This window comes from Lagopus muta, chromosome 2 (genome assembly GCF_023343835.1).
Source record: "Lagopus muta isolate bLagMut1 chromosome 2, bLagMut1 primary, whole genome shotgun sequence".
Lineage (NCBI taxonomy): Eukaryota > Metazoa > Chordata > Aves > Galliformes > Phasianidae > Lagopus > Lagopus muta.
The window spans coordinates 50,239,814-50,259,405 of NC_064434.1; the positions used below are offsets into that span (position 1 = coordinate 50,239,814).

The window sequence follows — 19,592 nt, forward strand, 5'->3', positions numbered from 1 at the left end:
AAACTTGACCTATGGATATTAAATGTTTCATTTGTGAACTGCTTTTAGTCTCCTGAGTGTAGTTTTGTTGCGTACATTTTAAAAGTATGGGAAACAACAAGAGAAGTGTGGGGAAATAATGATTAATAAAACTTAGCAAGAAATGGAGGAAACTCAATCTCTTCAGTTTGTTCACGAAAAATAAAAACAATCTAGCATATTTCTGCACAGCAGTCTAGCAGCTATTTCTTTACAGGAAAAAAGTTATAGTGAAAGCTAATGATTTTAGGTTCTTAGTAAATAAATTTAAAGTGCTTACTAATAGAATAGAAATAAATAATGTTCCTTAAAGATGTGGAGGAGCACTTATCACTTGAAGTAGTTAAGTTACTATTCTATGTATTGTGAATTCCCTACAAACTCTACTGGACAGTATGTACTGGGAAACTGTCTGAAATTCTCTGTCCTGTTCTTATTAGGAAAAATCATCTTAACATTCCCCTCTCACTTGAAAATTTGCATTTCTTGTAACCTAGTGCTTTTTCTTCATGGAGATCTCTGCCATTTCCTGAAATACTGGTGACATTCAGCATCTCCTACTTCCTCTTGTATTCTGAGGGCTAGTGAATAATATTGTAAATCCACAGGTGGAGCCTTAATTAGATGTACACTTAAAGGGAGAATTATCTGTGGACACATATATGACAAATTTGTATGGCAGCTGCTTTCAAAATCTTACCTGAATCCCTATCAGTGTTCAGTCTACATATAGAGGTCTGGGCTGCAGCCAACTGCATTCAGAGAGGAAATAATTACATTTACATATGCAAACAAAATCATCTCCAGTAACCTAGGTCTTGGAAGCAAGGTCACTGATTAAACTGATTACTTTTATCAAACTGTCCTTAGAAAAAAAGGGGGGGGGGGGGGGGAGAGAGAGAGACAAGAAGAGAAGAGACAGAGAGAGAGCTGACTTATCTGGGCTTCCACGGCCTGCAGTCAATGCTGTATTTAGAAGCAGGGATTACAACGTTGGAGTGTGTTTTACCTGGCTGGTTTTGACTCTGATTCTAATTGCTCATGCTGTCTTCAGGGATAGCTTTCATAATATGAGGCATTGCTCAACACAAACAATAGTGACAAAATTGTACCTCTCAACAGCAAAGACAGCAAGGTGAATTACATGTAGCCCTCAGTGAATAAAACTTTGTCCTTTTTTTTAGTTATTATATTGACAAAAAGCTGAAATTGAAGCAAGGATTTAAAGGTTGGGATTTTGGGTTTGGTTTGCCTTTTTTTGACAGATTCTCCCATATTTCCAGGAGCTGCAAGATAAGAAACAAAAGAAACCCAGATTAGCAAGATGTGTTTATTAACAAACAAATAAACCAGTTTGGTTTTATATTACTGAGCACAGAGACCTTGAGCACAGCAGTGGTTTCAGGCAGGTGACATTTTGATTTTTGTTTATCTGGTAAAGGCACAAAAATTCAAAAATATATTTCTTCAGAAATACCAGTAAATGATTTAATGTTAATAAAATATTATATTTTAGTATCTTCATGAAGTTATAACATCCTGTTGTGCTGTCCTTTATGCATTAGAGTTTCAGAGCTGAAAGCCACCCATATATTAAGCAGCCTGGCTCACAGCAAGGAGTTCAACTTGACATTTTGAAGAGCATGGATATTTCTATCTCTTGTTTTTTCAGCTTAATGCATGATAATTACACATTTTAAAGCATTTTTTGTTCCAATTTATTGCTTTCATTCCAAGTTATATTGCTCCCCAAGTCTCATATATTTTATGACAGTATAATTAATATATATATTTTTAAACTAGTTCCTCTGTGTAATCTCTGATGCATCTAGTGTTATTTCTTGGAATCTAATATAGATATATTAAAAAAAAATCCCCCTCAAGCTCTTGTTTATCTCTTGTTCTATACACACAGTAAGAAAAGATGTATCTATGCTTTGTGAAAATTAGCACTATGCATACTTTACATTTTTCAAGTGCACTGCATACTTTAAAATATTCAGACTATGTACTTATAAACAATGTAGACCTGGGCTTCCTGAGTAACTTAGAATGTGAAAAATTCTAGTTCTCTCTCTACATGAACTTAATAGGGATTCTAGCTTTCTTAATTTGGGAACCTGAGCTCGTTTACGTAGCCAGCAGAATTAATCTCCTACTCTATTTAAATTGGAGGTGCATGAAGCAACAAACCTGTGTGCTATTGCTGCTGATTTATTTGAGTCACACTCACAGTGATTTTATTCACAAACATTTGTACAAGGAAGACTTTATTCACAAGAATAGTAAAGGGAAGGGAATGAATCAGAAATACTAGAAAGAATGGATCTGTAGGGTATTCACAGTTAGTAGAAGGAATCGTGGCTCTGTATTAATGCCTTTTTTTGCCTTTATCACAGGAGTCATCAAAAACTGTATATTCATGTATAATTCATTAACAAACAAGATATTTTTCCTGCTTATAATACAGAGGTCATCCATTCCTGGAGCAGAAATAATGCTATCTGATTCTGGTGATTAATCAAAGTGCACAAAGAGTAAATGGTAAATAATCATATTGACCAGTTATGAATAAATTCCACAGGAGGTTAAAAATGGTACATATGAGCTACTGCTAATAAACAAATGCAAAGATTTAATAGCCTGCTCAGGGATAATTTGCAGCATGACTAAATTCATCAAAACAGTTGTTCTCCAAAGTTAACAAAAGCAATAAATATTTATGTTTTAGTGTTCTACTGCAGTGCTAGGGCAAGGAAAGTTTGTTCCTATAGTCAGCTCTCCACAGAGTTGGAGACATTTGTATCATATTGGCAACTATAAATGGAGGCTGTATACTTCCATTATTCAGAATATAGACTTGGGAAACCCCATGCAAAGAGCAGAATCCCAAAAAGATAGAATATAAATCAGCAAATACAAAACCAATTGTTGAATGTGCAGAGTAACAACCAAGACCTGATTTCCTATGATTTTGTATCCTTCACAATCATGATCACTGCCACTACCCTCTGTCCTGTCAATGTACTCTTCCACAGTACTCTCTCCCTTTCTACAGCTGTCATAAATAATTCTCAGATCTTACCTCAATTACTGACACTCACTTCTCATTTGTGATAATACCTAAGTTTTCCAAAATAAAATAAAATTAAATTAAATTAAATTAAATTTAAAAGAAGCACTCAGGCAAAGCGTAACACCTTGGTGATCCACCAAGCCAGCCCTTAGGAAAAATGACTGTATACTCATTTTTGGGTTTTTCAGAGAGCATAGTAATAGGCTCCTCTTTCCCATTTCACATCTTCATGAAATTTGTATGAGTTTAATATCTAGACATCTCTGTCAGACTTTGTTAATATCTGCAATTGGGCTCAAAAATTCAATAGAAGAAAAGGAGTTAGGCAGAAAGAGAGGAAAATAACAGGCAAACAGTAAGATGTTGGAAACTTTTTTTTTTTTTCCCAAAACTATTCTAAAGTAGCTCCTGGTATACATAGATAAGTACAGAGCTCTACATATTTATTCAGATTCAAGAACACACACACAGTTTATGTGAAACAAAAGTTGTAATTGAAAGTAACCATTTTCCTAAGACAGATGATGTGCAGGATCTGTGGCAGGTCTCAGCAGGCAGGTGATTAGTGAGAAGAATGGAAAACCCACAGATATGCTGGTGGTAGCGAACTAAGAACCTCTCACTTAATCTTCAGACTGGGGGGAACTCAAAGTGGATGGCATATTTAGCTCTGATGGTTTTTTACTGCTTGGCAGCCAGGAGGCCCAGGAGAAACATCAGCAGCCCTGATTCCTGAGAGTGAGTGTGGTTGCAACACATCTGTCAGGTTTTCCATCTCTGTGCTGAGGCATTCTTCAAAGCGGTCAGTTAGCTGCTTGCCTGTCTCTCTGTTATAAATATCTAGGCACTTCCTGAAGAAAAAAAGTATATATTACTGGAAATGTAAGCAAACCTTCACTCTGCATGTAAGAAATCACATTCCTGATGGAAACTCTTGGCTAGTGGTCACATATAATATGCAGAGAACAGAGAGAAGTTTTAAAATCTGAGATAATCATCTCTAAAAAATAAAAATAAAATTCCTCTGTATCATCCAGAATGCCACGTGACTCCATCTTTTCTGATTGCTAGGTTACTTCACTTTTTTTTTTTAATGACATCTCTTTTCTGTGTAAGTATATGGGAACTGCTGAGTCACGGCCTGAACCTCTGATTGATCACCTGAGGCAAGCAATGAGTCAGCCCTGGGAGCACAGGTGAAGGCAATTCACCTGTGCTGCTGGGAGGGGTGGAGCTCAGCTCTACCTCTCCTAGACCCCATTTAACAGCTGACTAGCAGCAGGGAAGAATCTCTTTTTGGAGATCCCTCCCTTTGGGATTTGCTAACAAGCCCAGGATAAGGGTAAGCCCTTTATCTATTCTTTGGTGTAGTAATCTGCTTAGCCAAACTCTCTTGTATGTTTCTTAATTATAACACTTGTTTTTTCATTGATTATGCAGTAAGCAAATTGCCTGGCAGTGTCAGTCATGGACCAAGATATTTCCTGCCAAGGTCTGTAAGGTCTGTATAAGCACAGGATGAGAAGATAGTCCTGTGCACTATTTAAAGTCTGAGGGGGGAAAAAAATCCCCAAAGGCTAAGGAATATAAGATAACTCTAATGTTAGAAGGTGGTTGTTTTTTAGAATGTTTTAATTCAGCATCTGTGTGCTTTTTCTTATTTCCTGTATTTCACTTTGGATTTGTTTAGCAGGCTGCTTTTGCTTTCATTTTTTTAATTTTTTTTTTTTTTTTTTTGGTCTGGTTTGGTTGTATTTTTTAATATTTGTGGGTTTAATACTCTGCAGTACTGCATTTATTTCCATTTGTTTTACAGATACATATTTACAATCACACTAAGTTTTAACAAAGAGCTGGGAGGCAGAGGTTTCCCAAAACCAGTATTTCCTTGTGGTTTGTGACTTGTAATTCCTATCCATTCCTAGACAATAACCATTTTCTGCCCAGGTGGAAATACTTAATATCTTCTATGCGAAGATACCACACTTTTGGAAGAGAATAGCTTATTTAGGAATTAATTTCCCACGCAGAGGATTTGGTAAAAGCCCAGCTTACCTTCTCACACTGTGTCTTAAAAATACAAAGGCTCACTAGCTTCAGAGGGTGGTTCTGTTGCACCACCTGCTTCTTTTCTCCAGCAAGGATTGCAGTAAACACTGCACTAATAAAGTAGATAGTTTGCTTTCCCCCCCACCACTTTACATTTCCATCCTTGTGGCTTTTAAAGTAACTTCTCTCCAACATGCAAGGTGTTAATTCTTTGTGTATTCCAATTTCTCCACAGAACTGAGTGAAATGAAGTATGCAGGATGGATATTGTGTGATATATTCCACTGTTGATTTCCAGTGCAAGCAGTTACATTTGCTGATAACAAAATGCATTTATCTTCAGTGGCATTTTAGATTGCTCCACAACCTGCTGCGTATTCTAATGAAACCTGTATCACTACCAATTAGACACCTGCAGAAGAAGTGGCTATGCAAATACCTTGCCCCCCAAATGCTATTTTCCTTCTCTCATTAAGCTTTCAAACTAAACTGTATCACAGTTAATGGCTGAAAACTTTCCCCTCAAATTTCAGTGTTGCATGGAATTTAGCCAAACATCTCCCACTGGTTTTAATTGGAGCTGTGTAACTGCAAGTCTCTGAAAATGGATTTTCCTCATTTCTCCTATGCTTAACCTAACCCTGCACCTGACCGTGTTCTTTTTCTTGCAGACATGCACAGAAATAACTCTCTTCTCTCTTCTGGCCCCCCATCCTCCCACTGTCCAATGCCTTGACGAAGTATTGTGGTGGGCTTGGCAAACTGCAGGTTATTGTTATGCTTTTCATCACTGGAGGTCCTTGAGTTCAAATATGAGTAGATGTATGTTTAGCCAGTGAATGTTTGTTTACAGCAAGCATGACTTAACAAGGTAGAGAATGAATAACAGATATCTCACTTAAGAGTTTATATTTCCATCGAGGTGTTCCAGTGATACTATAAACCATGAGAGAAAAGCAAAGATGATTTATAAGCTTGCCAAAAGTCCCAAGATAGAACTATATCTTCATAATTCACACTCGCCAGTTTGTTTCATGTGAATCTCAGGACCTGTTTTAAGCTCTGCCTGGGATACATTTCCCATCTTGCTCTCACAACTGTTGCATTAACCTTTTATCTGCTCCTGGCTCCTGCTGTTTCTGCCCCATATTCCAATTTGTCTGGCTACTGCTCTAGTTGCTTTCATCTCCTTCTCCAGGGTGCTCTCTGCTGAATGCCTTGGCAGGAGCTGTAAGCATTACCCCATATCTTTTAATTACACATGCAAGCATATTTCTGAAAGCAAGCTGTGTGTTCGTAAGTCAAAATTGGATTCTGAGATTCCTAAACAGTTTGTGCTTACAAGTGAGGATAAAAACATGATCATCTCTGTGAATGTGGACAGCACAGATTTAGTAGTAGGCTTTAGATTCTTGTGCGCTTTTGGCCATATAGTTTTAAGCAAATTTTGAAGAAAAATTTCTCAAGAACAGGTAAACAGAAATTTAAAGCTGATTTATGAAGTTAGTAGAAGGGAAGCTATCAATTATTTTGCTGCACTTTGGGCTGATGTCACTTAAACAAGATCCTTTTTACATGTCAGTAGATTTAATGTGCCATAGAAAAGCCATTAGTGATCTGAGGAAAGAACACATGGATCTCCAAGTTTGACAGTTGCAGCCACAAAAGTGAAAGCAAGTGGGTCACTTCATTTCTGTCTGCCTGCATTTATAATAAAGGTTGAACATAGCTGTGTCCTATGCTTTTTTCTTGGATGATTTCAGTAGTGCCAGTTGTAAGAACACCTTTGGTTACTGTGAGGAGTCATTGTCTTATTTTCACGCACATTGTTGCATGAAAATGAAATTGTCTAAAATAAAATTTGGTAAACACAGATATTTCTGAAAGTTTTTTTTTAAAAAGAGGAGCTAATGATTTTTAGCTTTGCATTCAAATCAATGCTTGAGATTTTGCTTTTCATATTCTCACTGGTAAGTAATTGGTAAAAAGGAAAAAAACTTTCCAGTTCGAGAAGCATTTAAAATATAGAATGCTTGTATGAGAAGTTTGGGTAGAAGTATTAGTATGAAAGAAACATTGACAATGTTGTCTTTCTAGCTATCTCTAAAATGGCAAGAAATTTGCACAGTAATGTTAACTGCAAATATTGCTTTTAGCACAGTTCAACATATCTGGATATAAAGCAAGCATTTACAGTGTGAGCTTATCTTTATCACAGACACCCTGGCCCAAGGGGAAGGCTCTGTAAAAAGGAATGTCAAATGACTGCTTAGTGAATAAAGTTTGCTTCTATTCTCTGGATGGGTTTTTGGTATTTCTTCTGTTAGCATGCAGTAACACCTGTCTAGGTGACAGAAAACATTTGAGTTTGCTTTATTTGCTTTCTCTTACAAAACCTACAGTATAAAATTGTGCAATTATTTTGTGTCTTAAGATAATAAATGTTTTAGATACTGTAGGAAACCTTATTGCTAACCTGCTTACCTTGAATATTTCCTTGACAGCACATAAGATTCCTTTGAATCATAAACAGGCACTGTTGTCTATCTCAGAATGAAGTACTAGTTGTTATTGATTAATGTTTCTGTTGTTAATTCAAAATTGAGGAAGATATGTATATTCCTTTTAATCTAGTTTTCTATGTAGTTTGCATGAAAAGATGAGTTTGAAATATTAGTCTGGATTTCTATTTCTATAAGATTGATTGAAAATGTTTGTCCTCTTCAGTTCCACAGAAAACTCTGGTAAAATGTCACAATCCTGGTCAAAAAAAACAAGCACAATGAATGAAGAGTTTTCCTATACATAAAGATGGTCAGCACCCAGAACCCACTAAAACAAGTGAACTGTGCTCCTTCATACCAGCAGTTTCAGTTTCTTTCAGCTGTTAGCATAGGGTGATTCAAATTCCTGTAAACTCTGACTCTACTAGTTACATTTTGTATTATTTGTTTGCTTGTTTTCTTTTTTTTCTGAGTTTCTAGAGTTGATTCATCATTTCTATCATATGAACATGCTAATGAAAGATCTCAAAGCCAGTAGTTGAAAACAGTTCAATGACAACACTCAGATTTGTTAAACATTTGAAGGCGTGACGCATTCTACTCAAAGTTTGATAAACTACCAAAGGGAAACATTTAATTTTGTTAATTCTTTTAATCCTAATCCTTGTTTTCTGAGACGCAGATTCAAGTTTGAAGTTGAAAGCCAACTCACATGCAAGGGGTCCTTGCTGGACCTTTTCTCTCACAGTCATTCAGTATTATTCTTAAGCCAATATCTGTTTCTTCTGTGAGAAACTGCAGAGAGCACCAATGGAGGGGAGCGCTTTCCAACCTTCTTCCCAAAATACTTAGTTAAAAGTTCTGCTGGTGTCCTTTTGGGCTACCTAGGATACCATGAACCTGTTAGCAGCCATCAGAATACTAGGACTTCTATGACCAATGATAAGAGATTGGCATGCTTGGATGGCTGTTCATTTTACTTATCTTAAAAATCTATCTATGACCCTTTGTATGTTAACTGGCTGAGAAGGGAGCTGAGGAATAATCTAAAATCTGTCTGTTGGAAGGCCAAAATTAGGTGGACTGCACCCTGACCTTTGTTGGTGGGTTTATATAGCAACTGGAATTTGAGAAACACTTTGTGCTGACCCCGTACAGCCAATGCTACTTTATCTTGTTTTGTTTTGTGGAAAAACTGAAGGATTGTTTTGACAATATGCTATTGATCTGGATGAATCGCAACTAGTAAGTATTATAGGCTACTCAGTGGCTAGATTATTAGAAAAATAAATTGGGAACTATCCTACTGGTAAATAGCCATTATTTACAGTGATGGGTAGAAAAGAATTGTATATGTGTCATGGTGTATCTTTCATTTGCAAATGCAAAGAGACCTTTTCTAATATTATAAATTTCATTTATTGATCAGAGACCATGATAAAGTGATTTATTTTGCAGTGCACTTTGTCTCAGCCCTTTCTTTTAAATTAAGAATCTATTTTACATTACATAACCCAGCATAATAACTATGTCCCCATTTGTGTGCAAGCAAGTCAGTTTTCTCTCTTCTGTTCCAACACAACTGACTTGGCAGCCCTCCTGATTAAGAGAAAAATAATCTATTTTTGTCTTTCTCTCACTGATCTTTGCATTCAGGTATGGTAAACTTATATTGTTTCCTATTATGGCTTATGCTACAGGCAATTCTGACATTTGCGTTTGCACATCATGTGCATTTTGAAATAAAGAAGTGACAGCTTATCTCCTTGTTGAAAGCAGGTTTTTGTAATCGTATTGCCCTGAAGTTTCTTTGTTTTTTTTCTTTGCTTTGTTTCTGCTGAAAGATCTTGCAGTCTGCTGGGAAGGTTTTCTTTGCATGTTGTAGAAGGAAAAAAGCATAAGTCCCACAGAGGGACAGTAGTTGGTACAGAGCAAAACTGACTGACAGCGTGCTAGGCATTGATGAGAGATTCAAGCCTTTGAGTTCACAACAATAAAAATATACCAAGGTAGCCACCGATTCCCTGCAGGAGAATTTGCCCTTTCCAAACACACCTTCCATGTTGTGTTAATGGAGGGATGACAGGGTTTGAAAATTCAACTGCTCATCCTTAAACAAAGTGAAAAAAGGTTGTGATGGAGAAATACACAGAATTCAGTACGCAAAAAGATGTTTCCAAACTGTGACATGTATAGCTCTGGTCTCCCTTGTAAATAGCAATAATGAAAAGCATCTGGCTATGTATGTGCATTTGCCTGTCTTGGTACTAGGCAAATGCCACCTCAGAGATAATGACACATGAACAGCTGACAGAATTAGAAGTGGATAGAGGAAAAGGGGTGAGTTTGGGTTTGTGGAAAGTAGAGAAAGAGTGGGAATACAGAAAATGACACTAGTACAAAGGAGAAAGAAAGATGTTAAGATAAAAAGATCCATAGGCATAACAATCTATGTGCTGTTATTTTCTTGAGGTTATTTTTAATGCAAAGCTGTCTAAAAGTTCAATATCTGCAATGTAAAAGTTTGGAAGCTAGATCAATACAAATCATTGCTGTTCAGGTCTGCCTAAAATTCTCACTGAATGACAAGAAGAATCTGAGCCTGAGCAGGATGAATTTCCTGCTTTGGCACAGTTATAGGGAAGTACCAGGGAACAGAATTAATAAGTGAGCACAGGGTTGAAGTGGAAAAAAGAAGAACTTACTGAATGAACTGATGACAAGTCTTATGATTATGCCATATCAAGAGTAAAATTGCATCTCGGTACTACGGAAAGATGTTGAGGACAACACTGAGGTAAAGGGCAGCACAATATCTTGTGTGTCAGACTGTGTATTTCAAGCCCTTCCTCCTCTGCCAAGTGCATATGTACAGAGGAATTTTCTTCTCATTTCCAAACAAGGATGCAATTGTTATCTCAGAACTCAGTAACCTGACTGGCAGGTTCGGAAGCTCAGTTATACATTCCTTCCCTCCTCCCCCAGCTAGAAAATGGGGTCATGTCAGTACCCAGAGAGAGTTTATGAAGCAGTGAATTCATTATTGCCTTCAGCAGACGGTTGCAGATACCCTTTAATAGGAATGAGATTAAGACTGAGAAAACCACAGCTTTTCTATGGGATTATATATATCATTGAATGTTTGACTCTTTCAGAGTAATCAATACAGTTTAATTTTTGTTTGGTTTACTGTTTATAATATTACTTTAAAAAAATAGCATGAATGTAGCACTCAGAAAGTGTTTCATGTTTCTAATTTACAGTTCAATGCAGGTTGTATCTAATCTTCAGTCTACAAATCTCCTCCTCCAAGTTTTATGAATGTACACATTCAAGAGAACAGAGAAGTAATTCATTGTACTGATCCAGTCCCTAGTCTTGCATCAACAGTTAAGAGCAACTTCCATAACATATTTGCCCCCCCACCCCCCCATATATTCCATAAAGCAGATCTGTGGGTACTGGTAGAAATCATCCATAAGGGATGAAGGAAAAAAAAAAAATCACCTTTTTTGCATTTTAACAAATGCAAGAAAGGAGTGAAGCAGAATAATGAGAAAATATTAGGGCACTCTCAGAAATGTTCTCTGCCACAGAAAAGTATGTGATGTCCTGTTTTTAAATAGTACTTTGAGATTTTCAGTGTGTGTAACTAAATGGCACATCTGTACAGGACCAAGAAGAAAAAGGACAACCTGAGTGTTATTGTTATACAGGCAAATCTGTAGTTCAGGGTGTAAGGGTGTAAGTGGCAGATGCTGACATCTACATGCATCAAATCACCGTGTTTCCAGTTCCTTCTGACTGATATTGTTCTCATTAAAATAAGAAAAGGCTTCCAGAAGATAACATTGGCCTTATGGAGAGTGTTGCTTCCTCCTGTAAAAAGGTTTACGGATATTTATCAGTATCTCAATTCTCTTGTTTCCCGTTCTTCCCTGTGGAGGAGAAGAGGTTGACTGCTACCACTTACCTACTGCTTTCCTCTATGGAACTGCACCTTTATAAGCAGACTGTGTTTTTGCAGTGTTGTTTGAAATAAAAAAATACTATATCCTTCTTGGAACAGAGAAGTGAAAGAAATATAAGTATTACTTTAAATAAATAAATTGGTTTGTTTTGTTTTTCCCCTAGTTGTTAATTTTTTTTTTTTTTTTTTTTTACCAGATCTTACCAATCATTTGCTTGGCCAGTGCCAAGATATCTGGATCCAAAATCCAGGTAGCATCACATCTGCTTGCTTAGTTCCTTAGCTTCCTTGCACTCCTGTAATGGTACAGTTTAAGTAAATACTATACAATGTGGATAGACTTTCTTCTCAGAGCATGCAATAGTTGCTTTAATTTTATAATCTATGTACTCTTGTGTAGCATTTGAATGCTATAGGAAGCATCGAAGTGAGTGTGTATGCCAGGAGTGAGCATGTCAGATGTTGTACAAAATGCTTAAAGGCACATCCAAAATTGTATTGGTTATAGATAGTTCTGTAAATGAAATATACTGTCAGAACTAAACCAAGTTTGTTTTGTCCAATGAAATAGCGTGCTAGGGAATTATGTGAACATTTATTTAAATTTCCCTGGAAAGCAGCTCTTATCACTTGAATACCCAGGCTACAGCTCAACAGTACTTGTTTATAGCCACAAAACCTAGTCTATAAACAAGCACAACACTGTGTGATGTTACACTGTCTTTATTTTACTTTGATTAGGACAAACAGCCAAATCAGTCCCACTTCTTATATCTGCAAAATAACCAGACTGTTAATTAATGTGGCACTATTTTGCAAGGGATAAGGACAAACTGTGCAAAGCAGGTTCCTCCAGCACCCTTTCTTTCCTTTGATCATTACTTCTTTTATGTTGTTTTCAGCCAGAAGAGCACCACATGACCTTTGAGAAATGCCAGGAAAACGTTATTTTCTCTGCAATGCTCCAGTTTGCAGGCATTGTACAGCCTTATCCTGCACCCTGCTCAGTTGCTCTGGGACCAGTTGCTCAGCAGTCTTTGGCCATGCCCTCAAAGAAGCTGTGCACCCCCCTTAGCAGCGCAGCAGGGTGTGAGGGGGCAGAATGTGAAGTTGTCTTCTTTCCAGCCTCTTTGCATCTCTTCTGGTCATTGGAATACAGACAAAATACAGACAAAGCAACAGCTCTGCAGAGCTGTTTTTCCTGCACTCCAGGGAAAATTGTGAGTTTAACAGTAATGAGAAAGAAATTTTTTTTGCCTTTCTATTAGGAGTAGAGTCTCAGCTGGATTAGGTAACAGAAGAATATATCCTTCATTGCTCTGTACAGCTATGTGTAGTTTAAAACAGGCAAAGCCTCTGGTTTAACAAAATACAAAATGGAAAGAAATCACAGTATTAACAAGAATTGAGTTGTGACTATGCCAGTGGGATACACAAAAGAGCTCTTACTTGCTTACGTGTTTAGTTACTTTCTGATAAGTATGTTTTCTGCTCTGCATTTTGCAGCTTTTTTTGTATGGGTCAGTATTCCATGACTCAGTGGGAATGAATGCTGTGCTTCATCTATGGGCAGCTATGCCAGTGAGAGGATTTGAGCGTACCGGGCAGATGTTTTATTCACTAAGGCTAAAAAGCTTTTTTCTGTAGAGTTTGATATTGAATATTGAATGATGGTCGCAGTATCTTTCAATCTTTTTTTCTTTTTGGTTATCAAGGAAACATCATATCTATCTCTTAGGCAGAGGAGAAATACTAAATTGTATTTCACAAAAACTTCCAGAACAAGCAATACAATTATATTTGGACATTATGAAAGCTCAGTAACCTTTTTCTTATTTTTTCTTTTTTTTTTTTTGCCATCCGATTGATTTAAACCCTGTCCAATGAACATGACACCATATGATGTGCTTCAGAGTTAGGACTAGTCTTTAGGTACTATTATAGAATGATTTCTTTGGGAAAACTGTAATGGTAAAACAGTATTTGCTGTCTGTCTGCATGTAAATTCTTGCACGTAGATATTGGGCTTGGCTCAGGATCTTTGAAACACCTGTTTTATTTGTTCAAGTCTTGTATGAAGAGCCCTGACTATCAGAACAAATGAAGTAGAAAAAGGAAAGGATATGTATGTATACATATAATAATATGAATATATATATAATAATATGAATAATAATAATAACAATAAAAAGGATCTTCACTGTTTGACCAAGTTTGCAATTGATATAAGGAAGTGCAAACATTTCACTTAGACTGATACTGGCAATTATCATATCTGGATGTTTTAAGCCCCTGATTTAATTAAAAATTTTGCAGCAATATGTAAATTATTATATTTCTTTTAAAAAAAATGCTCTATGCACTTTGCAGTTACTGCACGTACACCAGATGATTTCATCCATCTCTCCATCACCTGTATTTGTCTATGGGGAAAAACACAGTGATAACATCAGCAATTTGAAGTGATTGTCATTTAAGTTTGAGTTGGATTAAAGTTCATTTTATGGGTGATATGTGCCTGGTGCTCTTCTTGTTACATTGACAGCAGCCTTAACTTTTCTGGTTGCTTGGATTAGAGGAAGGAGCAGGTGCAGGGGCACAAAGGCAGACAGATCATAGGGTTTGTGCCCTCCTCTGCCTTCCTTCTTCCACTTCCCCAGGACATGAACCAACAGCCTCAGCCAGAAGAAAGCACTGAATATTTCTTTCTGTCTGTGATACCAAAAGCACCTGATCTACATAGTACCTTTCTAAGCTGCTATAGTGAAATTCTACTTATAGTTTCTAGCTGTGTTAGCTCAAAAGTCAGACCTCTGGGAGCTTTGGCTCTGCAGTGGGCAGCTAAGCAACGCTCAAGATGAAATACCAGCTTTCTAACTGGAATGGGATCTGCTCTCTTAGCACTCACTCAACAGCAAGCTCTTTGAAGAGCACTTTTTGCCCAGATGTGATTCCTGAGACTCTAGTGGAATAATGTTAGTGGCTCAAGAGACTAGAAAAGTTGTTGGAATAGATATATGTTGCAGACAAAATGTACTGAATTTTCTTAGCTGACTAAAGATCTTTGTAAAAAAATCTTTATATATTAAATAGGATACTGAGCCAAAAATTATCTAAAATCTATATAAATCATAGAGTCCTGTACAAATAAAATAATTTATGCAGGTATTTCTGTGAATAGAATCAATAGCTGTCTGCATATATCCTAGCTTTTTCAATAGGAGAGAATGTTTCATTATTTAGGAAGTTATTGTTGGTTAAGCATCTGGTCATCAAATAATATATTATTGTGACTCTTATTTCCATTTAGGAAGAAGATGGTATTCTGTATGTAAATATCATGCATTTTCAAACAATTCAGCAATATATTTTCAGCAATATATTTTTAGGGATTTTTTTTTTTTTTTATTAGAGTGGAAAATAAGACCTTTAGCTATCTTTGAAAATGTCAGCAAAAATCTGGCATATGAAGTCACATTTCTCCTGCACAAGTTATCTGTAACACTTGGAGATTTAAAAATCTCTTATTGAGGTGAGTTAATTCATTTTTATCAAGCAAGAATAAGTTTATGTGGAAGAAGTAGTTGATGAATTTCTAGACATACTTGTGAAAAAACTATCAGTTCTGCACTCAATTGCTTAAACAGCTGTATGTTTTTCTTTGATAATTTTCTTATTAATGTTCACAGTGCTTAGAGCTCTGATGAAATAGTAGGAAGGCTCTCATGATCTCATGCTAATATTTGAGTAAATTTTCCTTCATGTAGTTACAGAATTCCAGCAAAACCTGTCTGGATGAGGATGTGTTTTCAGAAACTGAGAGGGGAAGAAAGTTCATTGTTGTGTCCAAATAGCCTACAAAAAGAATTGGTTTGTAGTTTGGAAGCTGTGGATCTGAACTCAAAGTTGGAAGGAGCACTTTGGTCTTCATCATGACTCTTGTAATTTGGCAAATATCTCTAAATCCAGAAGATAAATGTCTTCATAGTAGTTGTAGCTGTACAGGAACGGTGGACACCTTTCCCATAGCCCGTGTTTGGCTAACTGACCTACATGGAGCACTGTGAGGCTGCAGCTGAATGGCTAACCAAGCTAGTTAAGACCGGCTCTCATCTGTCTGCCTCTATGATATGCCCTTGGAGGACATAGAAACCTTTCAAATCTCTCTCTTCTTTGAAGCCAGTAGCAAAACTCCAGCTGATTTCCATGTAGAGGGACTCACATCCGGTTTAATTTTGTCTTGGCATCACCTCTTGACACCTGCACTGACTGCATTTTGTCAGATCATATATTGTAACAACTTTTTGCTTGATGGTTAATGGCTATGGAAAGATTTACATATGATGTATTTCAGCATGACATATTTCTCATTCAAGGTTGTCATGTCTATGCTGTATAACACAGCAGGAAGCAAGAGCAGTAAGTCCTGTTATTGTAAGCCAGAGCTCAGCACTTCAATCCCAGTGAGAGGTGGGCAGTAATTTAGTAAGTGTCTGTTATTTCCAGGAAAAAATGTGTGCTTATCGTACTTGGAGAGTTTATACAACTCTCCAAGCTGTACTTGGAGAGTTTATACATTTCCCAGAGAGGAGTATAACTGTCCAAGGTGATGCAACATGCCACACGTCTCCTTGGAGACTGGGGTTATCCTGTGTGAACATCCCAGCTCACCTGGGCATTAAGGCACATATTGCTGTGTAGAAGTTTACCTTTTACCTTCCACTGCCTAGGTAAGGTCTTTTCAATACTCCTACAAATGTTTAATTGAAGAATTGCAGCATTATGTCAAGGAGAGCTTGAATCACTTTCTGCTACTTTTAGTGAGAGTCTTGAATTATGTTCTGAAAAATAATATTTATTAGATTCAATATAACCAATTACTCTGCTTTATGTTGAATTGGAGATATTAATTAACGACATATTGAAAACAACTCTGAGAGTATGGAGACAGAGTGACACTCAGAAAATCTTGCAGGGAAAAGTAGGCAGAATAAACCTGTGGGCACACTGTTCAAAAGACAAAACAGTCTTGGAAGGCTGGAAGGTGCTCTGAATGTGTTTTGGGATTGCTGAAAGTATGAGCCTGAAAAGGAGAAAGTAGAAGTAGAAAAATGGAAGATAATCTTTATGTTTGTCTCTGACAAATAATATGAAAGGTCTTTAAAAATATTTGTTGAAGAGGGTTATTTATTTATGAATTTTTAATCTCAGGTCTGTGCCATTGATGTGTGTTTTGATGTCTACTCTTTCTCTTAAAAGGTTCAAACTGTCAGCAACGCATCTATTTCTATGTTCCTCTAACTTATACAGTGTGTAATCAATAGTGGAGTCTGTGGCTGATATTCTGTGCTCTTCCACATCTAAAAGTAATGAGAAACTATTTTATGGACACAAATATCTTTTGACTGCTAACACTAGAAAAAGAAGATTTTCATTGAAGCTGATAGATTCCAAAAAAATAGTGAAACTGTTGTTAAGAATAATATTAATTCCACTAGCATTCATACAGATATCTTATTAACAACTTTAAGTGTAGTAAAATATACCATAAATTATTTTGCAATGCTTATCTATCTGATATGGGCAGACCTGGTCTAGTAATAGTAGGGAGGTTGGTGGCCCTGCCTGTAGCAGGGGGGTTAGAACTTGATGATCCTTGAGGTCCCTTCCAACCTGGGCCATTCTGTGATTCTGTGATTCTATGAAGACTACTTTCAGACTCACTGTGCTGAACTGCATCTACAGCCAGGTGAACATGTTCCAAAGTCTCACTTTGCCCAAATTAGTTTGGGGTTGTATTTCTTTGTTGTTGGGTTTGGTGCTTTTTTGTTGTTGTTTTTGTTTTTTTTTCCAATTGTTCTGCACTCCAGAATTAGAGCAGGATACTTAGAAACTATCCCCAATAATCTTTTTCTATCAAGTGCCACAGTAGTGTCCATTTCTGTGTTGAACAAAATGAATAGCTACTGATGTACTTTAATATGTACAGCTGCATCTGCTCAGAAAATAAGGTAGTGTTAGGAAATTTTACAGGAAAAATATATTTAATTATCTCACTTCTACTATGGAATTCACCAGGCTCAATTGCTGTAAAGTGTATTTAATGCTATTTTAAAAGATAAAAAGTGTGTATGGAGGAAGATTTACATTTAAATCATATTTCAATCAACGTTAAGGGTGCTGTTTACACAGTAATAGTATATGTTATCTCATTAAATATGCAGAATGTTTTGCATTGCAGAAGGGATCTGGATTGTACTTTCAATTTCCAAGCAAATTAAACTTGCTGTCAGAAAGCACGTAGTAGTTGGATACAGTGGGATCTGTGGAAACCATTTTAAACAATTTATGCTTGTACTTAAAAGTTGGGTGAAATGGATTTTGGATAAATTCTCAGTGACGTGTTTAGATTCCTCTTACAAGGCGAAAAAGAATCCTCATCTCTTATAGGCAAGGGATATTTCCTCTCTTTTTGATCTTATATTAAGGTCTATGCTTTTATCTTCCATGAATTGAAAGGGCTGGGGATCCCATGCTGAAGGCACAAAATATGTGAAGCAGTGAGTAGAACAGCCTCTAGGACTTAGCAGTAACCAGCTGTATCTTGCCACTTACACATCAGGGCTTGGTCAGTTCATGTGTAGTTTGCAGACCATCTCACTCATCCCTATCCTTCTTCCGTGCAAATGCAGTCATTCCAGTGAGCAGCCTCATGTTATCCTATTTTCTTTTCTCATGTCAACTTCAAAATTAACTTAAAAAAAAAAAAAAAAAGGAGGGCAAAAGGAGGGCAAACCCTCTTATCCTGTAACTAGTCTTTTATTGACTATGGTACAATTAATAAACTACATTGTAAATTAAAGTTTCAAACATCAGCTTTCCTCTCTTTTCTGGACCTTTAATGAACAGTCAGGAGCATATCTTCACATATAATTGTTCTTGGCATTAAGTGCACTTAAAAAATACTTCCAAATTACTGATTTATCAAAATACTCAAAACTCATTTGTTGGGGAAAAAAAATGTTTATCATAAAGATAAAGCTTTGGAGTAACTGCTGGCATTTAAGTGAAAAGCTTCTTTCGTAGTTGTATGTCTACTGTAAACCAAATCAAAATAATTTTGTAGGTAATCAAATATCTGAGGTAAGATAATTTTACTGAACAGCTGTAATTCATTACTAATAATGTATTCATGTCCTTTCATTAGAGGATACTGGAGCCCTTTACCATATACACTCACTATTTTCATAAAAATGAACAGAAAGTTCAGGATGGTACTCTCAAAAATTAAATGGCTATTATAGTCATTTTATGACACTTCCTCAAAAAGAATCTGGGAGGTATTGCATTTCCATCATATTCTCCCAATCAATGTATTGTGAAATTGCTGCCTTCGCTATTGGAGAAATTGAGTTATGTTTCAGTAAATCCCAACGGTACTTTCAGCCTGCTTATCTCTGGACAACAATCACAGTGAGTCCAATTTCTAGCTATAAAGCTTCTTTTTCCAAAAGTGGTATCCATCTCTCACAAGACTCCCATCAGACTCTTCTGTTAGCATCCTTCAAGCTTCGTCTGGATGAATCTTTCATGCAATTAGGTTACTGATGGGCCGCCATGACAGATAGTTGCTTTTTGATGTATTTTTGATTCTGTTGCTTTAAGTATTTTCTTTTTCTAAATACAGTCTTCTGGGACACTATTTTATGTTTTGAATAAAATACTTGCAGAAACACCTTTTTTTTTTTCCTTTCTTTCTTTTTTTCCCTGAAATCATGGAACAGGCTACGTGACTCATTTTCTCAAGTGTAAATTTTATTTTGAACACTGCTTACTGTGTTGTGGAATATTCTGTTGGCAAAAGAGTGTATTTAGTTACCATTTTCCTCTGCTCTGGAAATGCTAGCCAACAATACTCAGTCCATTGCTAATAATGTACAACTGTACACAAATAATCAGTGAAATCTTTCAGTTG

General features: G+C 36.5%; 1 protein-coding gene and 1 long non-coding RNA gene across 3 annotated transcripts in view; both read left to right on the forward strand.

Annotated features, from left to right (window-relative positions):
- The window catches only part of NKAIN2 (sodium/potassium transporting ATPase interacting 2), a 508,789-nt gene that overhangs the window by 360,379 nt on the left and 128,818 nt on the right, over window positions 1-19,592 (forward strand). The window lies entirely within an intron of this gene.
- Window positions 4,401-6,759, forward strand: LOC125689643 (uncharacterized). The gene is made up of 3 exons (XR_007375375.1): window positions 4,401-4,436; window positions 4,535-4,595; window positions 5,379-6,759. It is a non-coding gene; the product is annotated as an uncharacterized LOC125689643 (long non-coding RNA).